General features: G+C 37.5%; 1 protein-coding gene across 10 annotated transcripts in view; it reads right to left on the bottom strand.

The window, feature by feature from the left end:
- The window catches only part of Cntn4 (contactin 4), a 1,022,510-nt gene that overhangs the window by 579,911 nt on the left and 425,626 nt on the right, over nt 1-16,973 (bottom strand). Inside the window, exon 1 of one of the 10 annotated variants that reach the window (XM_006506195.4) lies at nt 1,118-2,000. The exons of 7 other annotated variants lie outside the window; for them this stretch is intronic. The gene's annotated coding sequence lies outside the window, so the exon portion shown is untranslated. Of the gene's footprint in view, nt 1-1,117; nt 2,001-16,973 lie in introns of those variants that run through there. 2 more of the 10 variants (NM_001109751.1, NM_001364565.1) reach the window with 2 other exon arrangements.

Genomic DNA, 16,973 nt, shown 5'->3' with positions numbered 1-16,973 from the left:
GAAACACAGTTCTGGTTTTTTGGCTACAAATGACTTCAAGTTCTTGGTAGTATCCACCAACCCCAGCTCTGGATAGCAGTGGTTCATGACTTTTACTCAAATTCGTTCTTAAAATCGTTCAATTTTTCTACTTTTAATCCAGTAAAAACACAAAGTGTGATATATATGTGTGTGTATATATATATATATATATATATATATATATATATATATATATGTGTGCGTGTGTGTGTGTGTGTGTGTGTGTGTGTGTGTGTGTATCTATTAGGGATACCCATATATAAAAATACTCCATAAATCCGTCTCCACAATGATAACAAATTTCACTGAGGCAAAGCTCATTTGAAAGAAACCATGCAAACAATATCAACTATACTAATTTCTAATAGCATTCTATGATCAGTTCATCTTGTGTCAATAGCAAATCCTAACATGATATAGATTGCAAATGGGTATATTTTGAAATGGTATGCTTTTGCTTAAAACCAAAACTTATCACCTTTTAAATTGATGCATGTAAAAACTAGCTAAACAGAGGTACTATATGGAATTACATATTTTACACACATATATTTCAGACTTAATACAGCATTCCTTTTGAAAGTTTCCAAACACTTGTAACTGTTGCAACATAACAAAATAAACAACAACAGAAAAAAAAACCTATGAAACTTTCCTGTTTGTACATTTCCTAGTGGCAAAATAAATTACCTTAAAGTTTGGGAATAAAGAGACCTGCTTTTCTAATCCATATCTGCTTGCAAAATGATCTTCTCACATACATATTAGCTTTAAAATTTTCTTTCAGGGTTGGAGAAGAACATAAAAAAATACTCTGACCACTCCAGGAACCACAGATAACACACCCCTACTTCCAAATTAAAAATGAAGTCAATTATTTTTGAACTCCCAGAAAAGCATTCTGGAAAGAGTCTGATTTGTTTGGTATGAGTTAGTTATTTAAGAGATTTGACAGAAACAGCAAGTGCTAAATAGATAACTCTCTCACTAGCTTCCTTCAACAAAGCACAAGGAACAGAAAATGGAACACATCTTGTAAAATCGCATTCACATTGAAGCTATAGGGAGAGGGTTTGGGGGAGAACTTGGTACTTACAGACTGTAAAGTAAAACTTCTCGGTTCGTCTTACACGTTACAGCAAACCAAACAGAGATTTCAGTTCTCAGCAAGTCCCTCCTTCCACTACACTGATCATCCACGCAGAACAGGCCCTTATGGATTGGTTAGGCAGCTGGGAGATAATGGGACCATATTCTCAGCTGGGACTGAAGCTGCTGAGCCGCTCTCCCCTGCGCGCGAGCTGCGTGGCTCTCTGCCAGCATTAATCAAGGAGGACCCAGCTCCGTGGTTGTGCTCCCCAAAGGATCGACGTAATTAGCGTATGAATCAAAGACGCACACCGGGAGAATCACATACATCTATAACCGGTCTCTCACATCAAACCTGATTAAGAAATCAAGTTGGTTCTCAGATCAAATGTGTTCAACCTTTCAGAAAGACACTGAGACAGCACACAGCTGTCTGTAGATTTCCTGGGAGGGGTGGAGATTAAGGCTTCCTTCCCAGTGGGCAATTTATGTAATTCCTCAACTGCAGAATATAATTGCACTGGTTGTTTGCTGCATATGGTGGGTTTGCCCTACGATGATTTGGTTTGTCTGTTCTGGTTTCTCAGCATATCCCAGAGCGGCTGCAGGCTGCTGCGTTATTTCCCCTACGGATTTGATGCAATGTGTTTGTGTGTATTCTTTTCAAGTTTAGACTGTGGGAAGACAGGTCAGATTAAATCTGTTCCCTATGGTGTGTTTTCCCCACCTAAATGTACTTCTCTAATGACTAAGGAACAGGATGTTCACGCAGAGGGTCCAACAGGCTTCTTGGGATCCCTAGGAATCTAAAAGGAGCCGCTGATGTAGACTCTGTTTTATTTGCATCTGCATGGCAAAACGCACTCGGGTTTTACAACCAGAAGCTTATAAACTGGGTTGCATTGACAAGAGGGAGATTTTAGAATCTGGATGTATTTTAAAATGGGGGCATATTTCCTATACGTTATCAGAATTCTGCTCCTTTTTTGTTGTTGTTGTTTGTTGTTGTTGTTTTTGTTTTATTTACTTATTACATGTAAGTACACTGTAGCCGTCTTCAGACACCTCCAGAAGAGGGCATCAGATTTCGTTACAGATGGTTGTGAGCCACCATGTGGTTGATGGGATTTGAACTCGGGACCTTCGGAAGAGCAGTCAGCACTCTTAACCACTGAGCCATCTCGCCAGCCCCAGAATTCTGGTACTCTTGATGATGCGCATGTGGTCTTCTTTCCGGCCTTTGGAGACATTTATGTAAATTTGACCCTAGTCTGAATTTGAAAATATTCTTTTGAAAACACGTGCCACTTTTTAAAAGGCTCATGTGCCTGCACCATTCAACTCCCACCACAGGCAAAGTACCTGTAGTTAAAGAGCTTCTTCGAGAAGGGAAAACACACATCTGAGTTTTCCTGGGAAAGCACAGGTGATCTACAACATGACACTTCTGTTCAGTGTCTTGGTTTCCATAACACATACATTTATACCTCTCACGGGGAACTCGAGTAGGAAATCAACTTGGATCTCAGATCACATCTGCTCATCCTTTCAGCAAAACACACAGCACACAACTATCTATACAGTAGAAGACATTGGAAGAGGCATTCAAAGACTGCTCCAAATAGGAGAAAGTGGGTTTCTCAGTGGAATGTAAAGGACAATGCTCTTGAGACTGAAGCAGGAGGATCACTATTAATTCAATGTTAGTCTAGTTATGGAAATGAAGTTTTGATTACCCAATGTGTAAGTGGTGACTTGTGTTTGCCATAGGGGGTTCAGAATCCAGTCTTTAGACTTAAAACCCTGACATTTTGGGGATTATGTGGAAGGACAAACAAAAGACAGGTTGAGGTTAGGGAGGAGGCTATAACTAACAAACTCTACTCAAGTGACTCTAGATAAGGGTCAAAGTTTGCCATCTTCATGTCGATGACCATGAAGGTGTGCCTTTATGGGTATAGTCCTGCTTTATTTAACCTAAGAGGTTTTTTTGTTTGTTTTCTAGTATTCCTGAGTATCAGGCCCAGGGCAGACACTCTACCACTAAGTTAGACTTTTAGATTGTTCCAGCTTCCTTTTTTATACTAACCTATAATAGAGAGAGGTGGCCATCCTTGTCACTAGGTTATCTCCTGTGGAAAACATTCGTGCTCTATTTTACCATAGACTGATCTGTCTCAGGGCTTAGACTCTGATCTTAGACAACAGGTGACAGGTAGATGAAGACCCCATGATAACCTTGTTAATAACTAGACAAATGGCTCTCCTATGTGATACTTGCCTAGTAACAGATGTATTTCCCAGACACTCCAGCATCCTCATCAACTCTAGCACTGCAACTGTGTTAGTTAGTAGTAACACAGCCCCGTGTCAGGAACAAAGGGACAGCAATTAAACTCTGCTAATGTTATCCTAAAGTTAATTAACTCAAATTGGTTCAACGTGTATTTGCAAGTATTTCCAAGTCTTTTTTTTTTTAAGCCAATTCTTTGGGCATTGCAATTTGGTGAGTATTGTAAAACCGATGGGAAAATTCCACATTTGTAGTTCTTATCAAGATCATAGTTATGAAGACTTTAACACACTTACTTATGAAGCTTCTGTGAGGTACTGACAAAATAGGCTAATTAAATAGCAATTGTATGTCTCCATCTTCTTAGCAAAATGTACTTCTGGAGCAGATGAAAAAGAGGAGCAAATTAAAATACTAAACTGTTTATTCAGTGGTATAGTTGAAATAAATAGCTTAATTGGTTTCGGGTTACATTTATGCTCAGCTTGGATGGCAATTACTTTGATTCATCATTGATTATGGTATGTGATATATTCACTTTGACATCATATGCCTTGCACTTATTTTTAATTGCAGGTGATAATTTCTAACTAAAAATTTCTAACTACCCTGAATTCTTCATACATCTTTCCCTTGAGACATACCACTTAACACATGAAGTGGTTTAGAATAAAAGGATAAACCTGGAACACTTTTTGATTTCATGTTAAGCCAATTAATGTTGAAATAAATACACTGAAGAGAGGCAGGGAAAACTCCAAACAGTAATTACAAATAATTATTTTTGCAAAAACAAAACAATATATCACTTATGAATCTTAATCTATTTCAAAATGTTTACATATATACATATGCATCTATATGTATATGTGTGTGGTATACATGCATACATCTTTGTATTGAAATTGTATGATGCTGCTTTTTTGTTTGTATGTTGAAGAGCCTGCAATTTTAACAACTCTTGTCAAGAATAATAAGATCCTGGGGAACACGACTCCAGAGGTCTCTTTCTGGCCATAATACAAGATTCAGCAAGTTAAATAAAGCTCAGAGCTTCAGCAATTCTAGGGACAAAAGGAAAGTTCTGGCAACAATTTCCCAACAGGTTGAGACTTAATCAATATTTTTAAATGCTTTGGAGTCTTCAGCAGTAAGTCACCAGATGTGCATACAATTGCTCATTGCATCCTCCAGAAAGGGGACATATTTTCCTCTTCTTCATTTCTCTTACTAAAAGTCAGAGTCAAAAGCTGAGACAACTATGACTTTCCTCCAGCTGGGAACAAATTTTCCAAAGAAGAGGATCTTTCAAAAATTGCTCCCCAGGACACCCACTAGAATCTATACAGCTGAGACTAAACTTTATTTTCTAAACAGAAGTAATGGCACCTATAATTATATCAAAACACATGTTAAAGGTTCAGATCTATATAAGGAAGTCTGTGGCCATGCTCATTTCCAAAAGTCTATCATATTTCTGTAACAATAACCCAGAGGGGAGGGGCCAGGTTCAGAAAATTAAAATTCTCTAGGGAAAACAGTCCATGTTAAAATATGTCAAAATGACACTAAACTGGCCTGCGACTTAATGGGTGCCACACCTATAAGTAATTGCTTCACATATTTTGAGTGAGCATTGGTAAAATGATTGTATTAATTTTATATATGCATGTGTGTATGTATCCAGCATGTATGTATCTTTTTAGGTGTATAGAATAACATTGTCTTATGAGGGTTATTTCTTATAGTTATTATAAAACGTACAAGCAAATGATGATTTTTTTTAATCATCCAAGAATTGACCAACAATCTTTAAGAACTTTCCATTTTCCTTCCAATATAAACAGAAAGTTTTGGAAGACTGATCTGTGTTTGTTACAACTGGTAGTTGCATGGTCTGGCTGCCCAATGTCTTTACAATGCACAGGACAGCATCAAGTCAGAGAGAGTTACTATTACATCAAAGGTTTCCTTGTAAGAAACCCTGACAGGAAGACAGAATGATAGGATTTTCAAAAGCTAAGAAAACAAATGGTTAGGTGACTGTTGCGGTAGTATACTACACTGTCCTTTCAAAGAAACTTTAGATTTTGAAACATAATTTTGAAAAGAAAATGTGTTTTCTCTCATATTTGTTCCTTTCATATATCCTTGGATGTATGACCATTCACTGGATTATAGACACCCTACCAGAGGTTGCACCCATAAAAACAAACTGATTCTCCCTCACCCAACAGCTCTTCACCTAGGGTTGAGACATCATATTTATCTCTACCCATCATACTAGAATTATGTCTGGCTTAAGTTTAAACGAGTCTTACATATGCCATTTCAGCCACATTGGTTCCTATTTGCAACTGCCTTGTTGTATTCTCCAAACGTATTTCCTTTTACTTATCCTCCATCTCTGGCTCTTAAAATCTTTCTTCTTCACCTGCAATGAACCCTGCATCACCCTAGAAGGGAGTTGACGCAGAGGTCTCATTTGGTGCATTTGGTACAGAAGCCCCACTGGGTGCTAATTATTCTGCAGACTCTTACCCTCTGAATCTTGACCAGATGTGGGTCTTTGGTGGAATCTGACAGATGTAAGAATTATTCCATAGGTATAAGGATAATCATTAGGAATAGTTTTAATACCATGTCCATTTAACAGTTGGAGGTTGTGACCCAGGGTTTATATCCACTATAGTAGCTCCCCTTTTTTTTCACCATGATATCAATGGCTTTTATGGATTTCAGTTGTACAGTAGACCCTATATACAAGTAAGAAGTTATTTTGTTGTTGATTTCTTTCTTTTTTCTACATTTGTGGCCCATTTCACCACTGATCAGACATCATGGTAGCTTTCAGGGTTCACATTTGGGTAAGACAGATGATTTCATTTTTTTTTTCCTTTGCTGGTGTGAATTGTATCTTCTACCTTCATGAAAGCTAGCAAGTAAGGACAGGGCTTGTAGGTATGAACTATCTGAATTTTTTTTCATATTCTCCAACTCAAATATGTGGTCTTTATATCAAAGTTCTTGAGGGCAAGAAAGAACACTGAGAATATTCCTTAGGGTTTGGGATTGATGGGATATCACTGGCTGTCAGTTCCAAAAGAGGTAACCTATTCCTAGCACTAGGCAATTTTTTTTTTTTTGTCAGACCATGGTGTCTGTTATAGCCATTGTCACATTATCAGGTAAATCTTTATTGGTACAATTCAAGGAAAGGGATAATTAGGACTAAAACATATCTTAATGTCACACCAGAATTTATTGTTCTCTTCCTGTATCCCATCACCAACACAACAGACATGACTCATAGGCAAATTAAATTCCATTTATATATGTTCTTTCTGTCTCTGTCCTTATCTCTAAATAGATGAGCATCTTTTTCTATGCTCTCTTCTCAGAATTCTCATCTTCTAAAATAGATACCATTTGAAGATAGTTGATATTTGTTATAAACACACTGTGATTCACTAACTTTTGTTAGAAAATCTGTTTCACACTGCCTTTGTTTATTGAGTCAACAAATATTTATTGAGCACCTACTGAATTCATTCCTGATTTAAACTATTGGGGTATGAAAAGAACCTTTGAGCATCTGCTTCCCTTACAGATTTTATGCCTTACTTTTGTATCCCCTCCATCATCCTGTCTGGCTCAGACAAGGTTTACTGCATTTCTCATCATCCACTAAGGTCATTATTATTTATAATCAGCTGTTTCCCAAATGTGGTGTATCATGGATGCCTCTGTTCTGCATCTGAAATCTTTGGTCAGCTCCAGGGAGCATAGGCGCTAGGTATATGACAGGGGCTTTTCATTTTCCTCCTTGGCAACTCTTCTATCAACTATAAAAAGCCTCGTTCCAGCTTTTGCATGAGAGGAGTCACAGATAACTGTTGTTATTTTTAAGGGCAACTGCTTGCCATTAGAATGATGGAGACAGGACAAGATGATAAAGCAGATACCCCAGTGACAAGGATTGGCGAGAGCGAGCTGAATTCACAGAGTTCTTTATTTATGGTTACTGCAGGGTTTGAGCAGATAGAGTGTCCATTAGAATGGGTCTAACCTATCGCAGCATATACTACATGGAGAAACGGAGTAAGGCACACATTTTTTTCTTTTTCTACTTTACTTAGAAAAAAAATGGACTAATGTGTTTTTTCCCTCATTTCATTTACAGAAACAAAGGGAAATGCTTACATTAAGAATACAAGTTAAATCACATATTAAGCCAGAGTCCAGGTTGTCTTTCCATGTAGAAAATTTAAAAGATTTTCCCTGGGAAACTTCTGCCTGCATTCGTACTGTATCCCATCCTTTATCTATATGGTCTTACAACATGTCAGGAAGGGTCAACCACAGAAGTCATCTTTTATTCTAGGAATGTGAACTTCATATACCAAACACGGTATAGCTGCATAATCTCCTGTTATTTTAAGTATACAACCACTCACATGCTAAATTTATCATATCATATCATATCATATCATATCATATCATATCATATCTATCTATCTATCTATCTATCTATCTATCTATCTATCTATCTATCTATCTATACATCTTTGCAATTTTTAATAGAATTTCCAAATTTAGAATACATGGGAAAACTAAGTAACATAGTAATCTTAAAATTCTTTTGCAATGTTAATCTAAGCATATAAAATGTTAACAATGTTAGTATTAACTTCCTATTCCTTATATCTCACAATTTCTCCTCTACTATAGTATGTATGTTTATTAAATCACTTCAGAGTACACAATAGGTATTGTTTGATTTCATCTATAAACAGGGTTTCCAAGGATATACCAAATATTTTTCTTCAAAAAAAGCAGTATTCACCTATATACCTATGATACAATTACCCAAACTAAGGAAATGAACACTGACACACAATTACACTCTACTATACAAGCTACCCTTTCACATTATAGATTGAATCAGTACAGACTAGACTCTCTGGCTGGGTACAATTTTTCTGTTTCACTGTTCTAACATCTAATTAAGGACCATAGTGTGTGTATGTGTGTGTGTGTGTGTGTGTGTGTGTGTGTGTGTGTGTGTTTGTGTGTGTGTGTTCCTACTTTCCTAGTATAGAGGGGAGTCCCTTGACTTTTATACTCTTTGTGAAACATAATGATAAGAAGAACCTAGATAGAATTACAATTTGTTTTTTAATTGTTTCTTCATGATTAAAAATAAATATGAACCACACTATGTATCAATGATTATTACAGATTTTAGTCCATTGCCCTCTGTATTCATGACATATTACCTGTGGTCCATTATAGTAAGAGGCAGGTACTGACCATTTGTCCTGTTTGGTCATATTGTGTTTAATCACCATATTTTCTGTTATAAATGAGAAGTTTGAATTTACTTTTGTAGGTAATCACTAAAGTTAGGGGGGAAATAAAGGATAATTTGAAACCACATAACTTCACTAAAATCATTTTTAAAAATAGAACCAGAGTTTAACTTTGTAGCCAAGGCTGGCCTGGAACTCAAGTAGATTAGGCTTTCCTGGAACTCACAGAGATTTCCATGCCTGTGCCTCCAATGTGCTAGAGTGAGGATGTACACCAACCCAACCAACTAAATTCCGAGTATTCTTAATATGCCTCAATAATATCTATAATTAATCGTATTCTAATTTCTTCTCTGAAATGCTTCCAACAAGTCACTGTTCTTTCTTTAAAATATGAAAGTTGTGGCAATAAATAAAATTCAGGTAGTGGCATATTTCTCAGAATCAGAAGTCAATGGTTTCATGAAGTCATTTATAAAGGTGATCTGAATCAGAAAACATGAGAGATAGAAACAAATGGTGCTCATTTTTGAAAGGAAACGAGAAAATAAACCAGACAAAGCATGATTGGCTTTCCCATCATTGTCTTAAACTGAATAATTAACCAACCCTCTGCACATCTATCTGTTAATGCTAAAAATGTTTCTATTGGATTAGAGTTACTTTTTTTTAATTAGGTATTTTCTTTAGTTACATTTCAAATGTTATCTTGAAAGTTCCCTATACCCTCCATCTGCCCTGCTCCCCTACCCACCCACCCCCGCTTCTTGGCCCTGGTGTTCCCCTGTACTGGAACATATGATCTTCGCAAGACCAAGGGCCTTTCCTCCCATTGATGGCAGACTAGCCCATCCTCTGCTACATACGCAACTAGAGACACAGCTGGAGGGGGCGTACTGGTTAGTTCATATTGTTGTTCCTCCTATAGGGCTGCAGACCCCTTTAGCTCCTTGGGTGCTTTCTCTAGCTCCTCCATTGGGGGCCCTGTGTTCCATCCTATAGATGACTGTGAGCATCCACTTCTGTGTTTGCCAAGCACTGGCTTAGTCTCACACAAGACGGCTATATCAGGGTTGCTTTTGAGCTTTTGCAGGACACATTTAACATGAAAAAGCCAAAATGTCCTTCAAAGACATTTTAATGTGTACCACTTATTGATCTTTAACCTGTTCTGCTTTGTAGAAGCCTTTTCACCTGTGAATGGATAAATAAGAAAAAAAAATGCTAGTTGGAATCTATTCTTCACAGTGATGTCAAGATACCTGATTCAAAATGGAAATGTAAACATAACATGTTCTTTTTAGAACTCATTGAGTAGCTTCCTATTAATTATTGAGTAAGGCCAAAATTCAACCCGTTCATGCAAATCCATTCTCAGATGACCTCTTTTGACAATGACATACATTGCTCAGATTTGTACTTTATAATCCACATGTCAACCAGGGTGGTTCCTACTTCCGTTTTGTTTTGTTTTGTTTTGTTTTGTTTTGTTTTGTTTGTTTGTTTTCGAGACAGGGTTTCTCTGTATATCCCTGGCTGTCCTGGAACTCACTTTGTAGACTAGGCTGGCCTCGAACTCAGAAATCCGCCTGCCTCTGCCTCCTGAGTGCTAGGATTAAAGGCACAAAAAGGCACCATGCCTGCCCTTTTTACTTTAAAGGTTCATGAACTACAGTCTCCATTTCACTTATAATATATTCCCACACCTCACCCTTTCATGAAGATAATCCCGATAGCCTTTTAAAAGTACCTCTAACTGAAGATGTTTGGAATGGAAATGATGGTGTAAAGCAGCCCACTATCTTAAATTACCCACTTGCTGGCTAAGCTAGAACATATACAACTCCTCTGTGCTTGACTTTGTAGAAAATGGGGATAATGACATTGTTGAACTTGAGCAGATAATAGGGGAATTACGTGAGCTAAAAAATGTAAAGTTCTTAAACACACTAGGCACACTAAGCACTCAATAAATGATAGCTGTATAAGAGATGAAGACAAGTCCTTTTCGAACATTTATTCAAAAATTACTAATACATAGAAACATAGAATGAAGTGCACATTGAGTAGGCAGGTGCCAGTTGTTGCCTGCGCAGATTCTACACTTCACACGTTATGACACTTCAGCTGTTCAGCCTAGGCCTCCCTTTATCCAACGCATCCATCAATCCTATAGAACTATTTTAAGATGAGACATTGCCAAACCAATTGTGTTCCTCCCCCTTTCCACTGCTTCTATCCTCACAGACAGCTTGTTGAAATCTTCTTTGGAGGCCCAAGAGACTTAAACTGCGTTGTAATCCCTATGTCTCTATTTTTCCATAATATCAAAATTATTTTTCCATAATATCAAAAGACATCATGAAGGTAGATACACAGCCCCTTTTGTGCATCTAGCAACTATCTCTAAACAATTGTTTAGAGAGCCTTTACCCAGGGATACGCTACTATATATTATGTCAACTCCAATTATTTACTAGTCGCTTGTACTCAGATAAATCTTAGCACTTAGTGCACTTAGCTATGAAGCCTGGTTGTCACATGTAACATGAAGGCAAACTTCCTCTGAGAAAATGGTGGGCTGTCTTTATTGTTTCATACTCACTGATATGGTAGTCCAAACAAACAGACAAACAAACAGAAACATATCCAACTGGTACATATGCATATGTGCATGTATGCTGATGTTAAAAGGATATAAACTGTGAGAGAATAAAAAGGAGATTTATGCTGATGGTGTAATTCATGTCGCCATGAGCTTGGGTGGCTCTCTGGGATGTGGTACCACTCATCTGATGCCATGTGAATGGATTTCCTGGAGCTGTGGCAGAAATCACTGCTGGACACCAAAAACCATGTTTTCATTTCCCACAGTGATAAATGATATACAGCACAGAAAACTTCAAGACCTCTACCACGAGATAGACTGCTTTATCTCTAAAATTTGTGGAAAAACTTGATAGCTTCCCCCCCACCAACACCCAAATGTCCAAGACATATTGTTCTAATGTTATTAATATATTATAGTAAATGGTGAAAAGGCCATTGTGGATGTGGTCAATGTAACGTTTTTCACACAGTGAGGTTATTCTAGATGCATGAATAGGCCTGAGGCAATCACAAAGATTATTAAAGAGATGAAAGAAGGAAATTCAACAAAAGGAGATGAAGAAAAGGAGAGAGAGGAGAGGAAAATGGAAAGAGGCAAGCCACACTACTGCTTTAATACAGCAGCAGAAGCCCCAGGATAAGAAACACTCATTACTTCCAAAAGGTGACCCACTTCTCTGTACTAGTATTATCAGTGTCTTTACAGACTTGTGTTAAATCACTGGCCTTCAAAAATGGTAAAATTAATGATAATGATGATGATGATGACGACGATGATGATAATGATTGGTGTTTAAGACACAAAGTTATTGATCTTTTTTATGGTATAAATAAGAAATTAACATAGAAAAAACATATCAGTGTTAATTGCTAGGTATAAAAAGAAAATTTATGCTTCCTAGTTCTGGTCCAGTAATCTAAAAGAGAAAGTTAGAAACTATAAAATTCCAATGAGATATAGCAGATATGAATTTAGACTTCCTGTATAGGAATTTATCTACCATCATGAGCACAGAGGTCTCTCACAGTTAACCTCAAATCTTCTAAGAATGCATCATACAAGGAAAAACATTATGAAGAGACATTCAAAGCTGCAATCATCAAATGGTATGAAAAGAACTAAACATAGTAGAATGCTGGGATAGCTATGGTGAAATAGGTACTTAAGTTCTGTACAGAAATAAAAGACACGAATCTATGAGGGTGGCCTCAGCTATGACTCCTAGCAAGGGGGAAGATGGAGCTCAAAATGTCATCTGTTGGAACAGTCAAGGCTTCTGGTGGAAGGACTGGAACACCAACTCAGCCACAAAACATTTGATCTACAATTTGTTCTGCTTACAAGAAGTGCTGAAGTAAATGAAGAACAGACATTGTGGCAGTGGCCAACCAATGATTGGTCTATCTTGAGACCCACTGCACAAGAGGAAGTCCAAATGTGACACTGCCCAGAGGGTCAGAATTCAGAGTATGCATAGCCCAGAGACATAGGATAGACCCAAACAAACAAACAAACAAATGAAAAGTCAATGCAGTGATTATTAATGATATGCTATACTCATAGATTAGAGCCTAGCTCAATTGTCATCTGAGAGGTTTCATCCAAGAACTGATGGGAACAGATACAGAGAACCACAACCAAACATTAGGCAGAGCTCAGGAAATCCTGAGGAAGAGGGAAAGGAAGGGTTGTACCAGCTAGAGGACTCAAGGAATTCACAAAAAAATCCCCATAGAATCAATTAACCTGGGCCCATAGGGGCACACAGAGACTGAAGCACCAACCAGAGAGTTCTCATGGATGTGGCCTAGGCCCTCTGCATATATGTTACAGTTGTATGGCTTCCTCTTGCTTCAGAACTGCTAACATTGTGAGTGAAATATGCTTCTGACTCTTTTGCTTGCTCTTGGGTTCCTTTTCCACCTACTGGGTTTTTTCATACAGCCTTATTATGAGGGAAGGCACCTAGTCGTATGAAAACCTGATATGCCATGTTTGGTTGATATTCCTGAGAGACCTGCTCTTTACTGAAGGGGAATGAAGGAGGAATGTATTGGAGGAAGGGGAGATGTGGGAAGAAAGGACTGGAAGGAGAGAGGGAGCAGTCAGCATGTAAAATAAGGGAGAAGAACAGATTTTAAAAATTATCTTAAAAAGGATAAAAAGACAACAATACAATTTAAACTTTCTAAATATTTGTGTGAGGGAAAATTCTAGATTATTTAAAGCATGATATTATGGAATTTTATGTGTATGATGAAGTGTTTGGTCTCTTGATATGGATAATGCAGACTTGGGAAAATATAGATCTGCTAAGAATTTCCATATGGTAAACTTAGTGTCTATATATCTACTGTACATAAATTATTGCCCTATTTAAGAAAACAGTCCAATTCACCCACAGAGTTCAGCAGCTTCTGTCTATTGGTTGGATGCAAATATCTGCATCTGGCTCTTTCAGCTGCTCGTTGGATCTTTCAGGGGGCAGTCATGAGAGGTCCCTTTTTATGAGGGCTCCATAGCCTCAATAATAGTGTCAGATCTCAGGGCCTCTCCTTGAGCTAGATCCCACTTTGACCCTGTCACTGGACCTTCTTTTCATCATACTCCTCTCCATTTCCATTCCTGCAGTTCTTTCAGATAGAAACAAATATGGGTCAGAGTTTTGACTGTGGAATGGCAACCCCATCCCTCACTTGATGTCCCATCTTTCTGCTGGAGGTGGGCTCTACAAGTTCCCTCTCCCCAATGTAGGGTATTTCATCTAAGTTTCTTCTCTTTGAGTCCTGAGAGTCTCTCAAATCCCAGCTCTCTGGTACATTCTGGAGTGTCCCTCCACCTCCCATCTCCCGAGGTTGCATGTTTCCATTCTTTCTGCTGGCTCTCAGGGATTTCAGTCCTTTTTCCCCAACCAACATCCAATCATGTTCCCCTCTCCACCCACCCCATCCCCTTTTCCTCCAAGACCCCTCCCTCCCTGCTTGTGGTTGCTTTCCTCTCCCTCCAGGTGGGACTGAGGCATCCTCATTTAGGTCCTTGAGCTTGATGAACTTTTTGAGTTCCATGGGCTGTATCTTGGGTATTTGTCACTTGACCCCTGTGGTTGAATTAGGGGAAAACAGGAAGAAGCTAAGGAGGAGGGTAACCCTGTAGGAGGACCAGCAGTCTCAATTAACCTGGACCCCAGAGAGTTCTTAGGTATTGGAACACCAACTAGGGAGCATACACCATCTGATATGAGGTCTACAACACATATACAGCAGAGGACTGCTAGGTCTGGGTTTAGTCAGAAAAGATGGACCTAACCCTTAAGAGACTGGAGGCTCCAGGGAGTTTAGAGATCTGGTAGGGTAGGGGTAGAGGGTGGGGACATCCTCATGGAGACAGGGGAGTGAGGAGGAGGTATGGGATGTGGAAGAGTTGGAGGGTGGACCAGGAGGGGAATAAAATCTGGAGTTTAAAATAAATAAATAAATAAATAAATAAATAAATAAATAAATAAATGTTTTCTATAAAAGAAACAGTCCAAAGGAAGATTTAATAGTAAGTTAAGTTCTTTTTAAGAATGATGAGGGAATGAAAGATTTTAGGAATTCACTGAGGAAAATTTAGAATGAAACATGTTAAGCTAAAGTAATTACACGTGGATAATATCTGACAGAGCTTACATGTAGGGCAAAATAAGAATGCTCCCTATCCATTCAATAAGAATTGTAGAACTGAGAATGTAGGTTTTTAAAACCCTTTTTTTTTGCATACTTTGCACATAAGCACTGTATCTATACCATTCCCACCTCTCCTTATATATACTTGTATATACAACCTCCTGAGTATATTTAGCATTGCTCATGTGAACAGTTATCCAGGTCTGACCCCCTGAGACTGGGCATCTTATACAGGAGCTTCTTCCTAGAGGTAACTAACTCTTTCTCTCTCAGAATCTATCAACTCTGTAGCTCTTCATGTAGGGGTGGGAGCATGTAGAATGCCACCTATACAAGTTGACATACAGCTTGTATTATTGTCATGTTGGTGTTGTTCAGGTAACTATATTGTGGAAATTTTGTAGGTGAATTTTTCCCTGTCTTATCCAGATGACACAATCTGGCACAGGGGACCTGGTTCTCTGTCTCATGCAATGTTTTCTACCTGTCTTACAAGAGTTGCTCTGAGTTTCTGGTATAGTCATTTCATTGACGATATATCACTTGGGGTTGGTACCCCACCATGTCTTACCCTCTTCCTTTTAATTAGACGTGGTATGTTGAGAAACTTTGGTAATGACTGACTCAAAAATAGCAAGAATATTTTAATAAGTATTTTTATGTGCCCAATCAGGGCCATTTTATAACAGTCTCAAGATCTTCATGGACTTCAGGAGGAAAGGTGCTGGCTGTTGTAAAAGCTGGTATCACAGCACAGAGGAAAGACTGTATGAAACTTTTCTGTATTGTAATACTGGGGAATTGAAGCCAGTTTAGCATGGACATGTGCATCCCACTGCCCTGTGTCTTTAGCCATATAAGGCAGTGAAAATCCAGTAGTTCTAAATATTAAAAATTCAAAGGTTGGGTTCTATAATGCTCTGGCATGGAAGACCAATACACAGAATCAATCATATTAACATTCACTAAGATTGGAGATTAGGACATGTTACAGCCACTGTAATTGAGCTGAGATACTTTTGTATAAACTTCACAAGTACACATATAGGATCTATATTGAAAGTTAGAAAGGTTCAGTGAAAGTTGTATGTGGCTTTCATGCTGAAAGACACTATAAAAACATGACACATTTCTCATAAATATGTCTATATCCTTAAGAAAATTACCATTAGATACTCCAAAAGTTCTGTGTAAATATGATCAGTGTATATTATATGTGTATATATTTATGATAGTAAATTCATTCATTATTTAATATTATTACTATCTGCCAATAAATAGCATATTTAAAAATTTTTATAATGTATGTGCCACTATACACATTATCACTAAAACAGTGTTGATACAAAATTATCATGTGGAAGAAATATTTTCTCAATAATGAGGTTTAGCCATATACTTACATTAATCATGAGAGTGTGATATTGGCAGAGAGACAGAAACTAGATAAATGGATCCACATGGAATATCCAGAAATAGAACCACAAACTGTTTTTTATAACGGTGATATTGATATGTAGAATACACTGTTGTGTGTGTGAACTACATGCCAGTAACATTGACAATTTAATGTTTTATAGCATATTCACACATGTGTGTGACCATCACTAGTATGGAATGCAAACCAACTGCATCACTACTTAAACAATTTAATAGTTGTTAAAATGGCACTTCAAAATACTATACAAACAGTTTGACAGATAAAGGTGCTTTTTCAACTAATACTGAAAGGACAACTTTGCATTTCTGATAAATATATATTTATGTAAATTTCATATATTATAAAGGCTTTAACTCAAGAAGAATGAACTTAGATATAATACGGGAAGTTGTAAATACTTTAGGGAAAATATAATAAAATATTTTTGGAATGTAAGCCTAGAAAAAGATGCTTTGATATGACATTAGAACATGGAAATTAAAAGAAAGATGGAAAAATTAGATACTATCACATTTAAAATTTTCAATGTAAAACATAGCTT

Source organism: Mus musculus, chromosome 6, assembly GCF_000001635.26.
Source record: "Mus musculus strain C57BL/6J chromosome 6, GRCm38.p6 C57BL/6J".
NCBI lineage: Eukaryota > Metazoa > Chordata > Mammalia > Rodentia > Muridae > Mus > Mus musculus.
The sequence above is the reverse complement of the archived record's forward strand: the minus strand, read 5'-3'. Positions and strand labels throughout refer to the sequence as shown.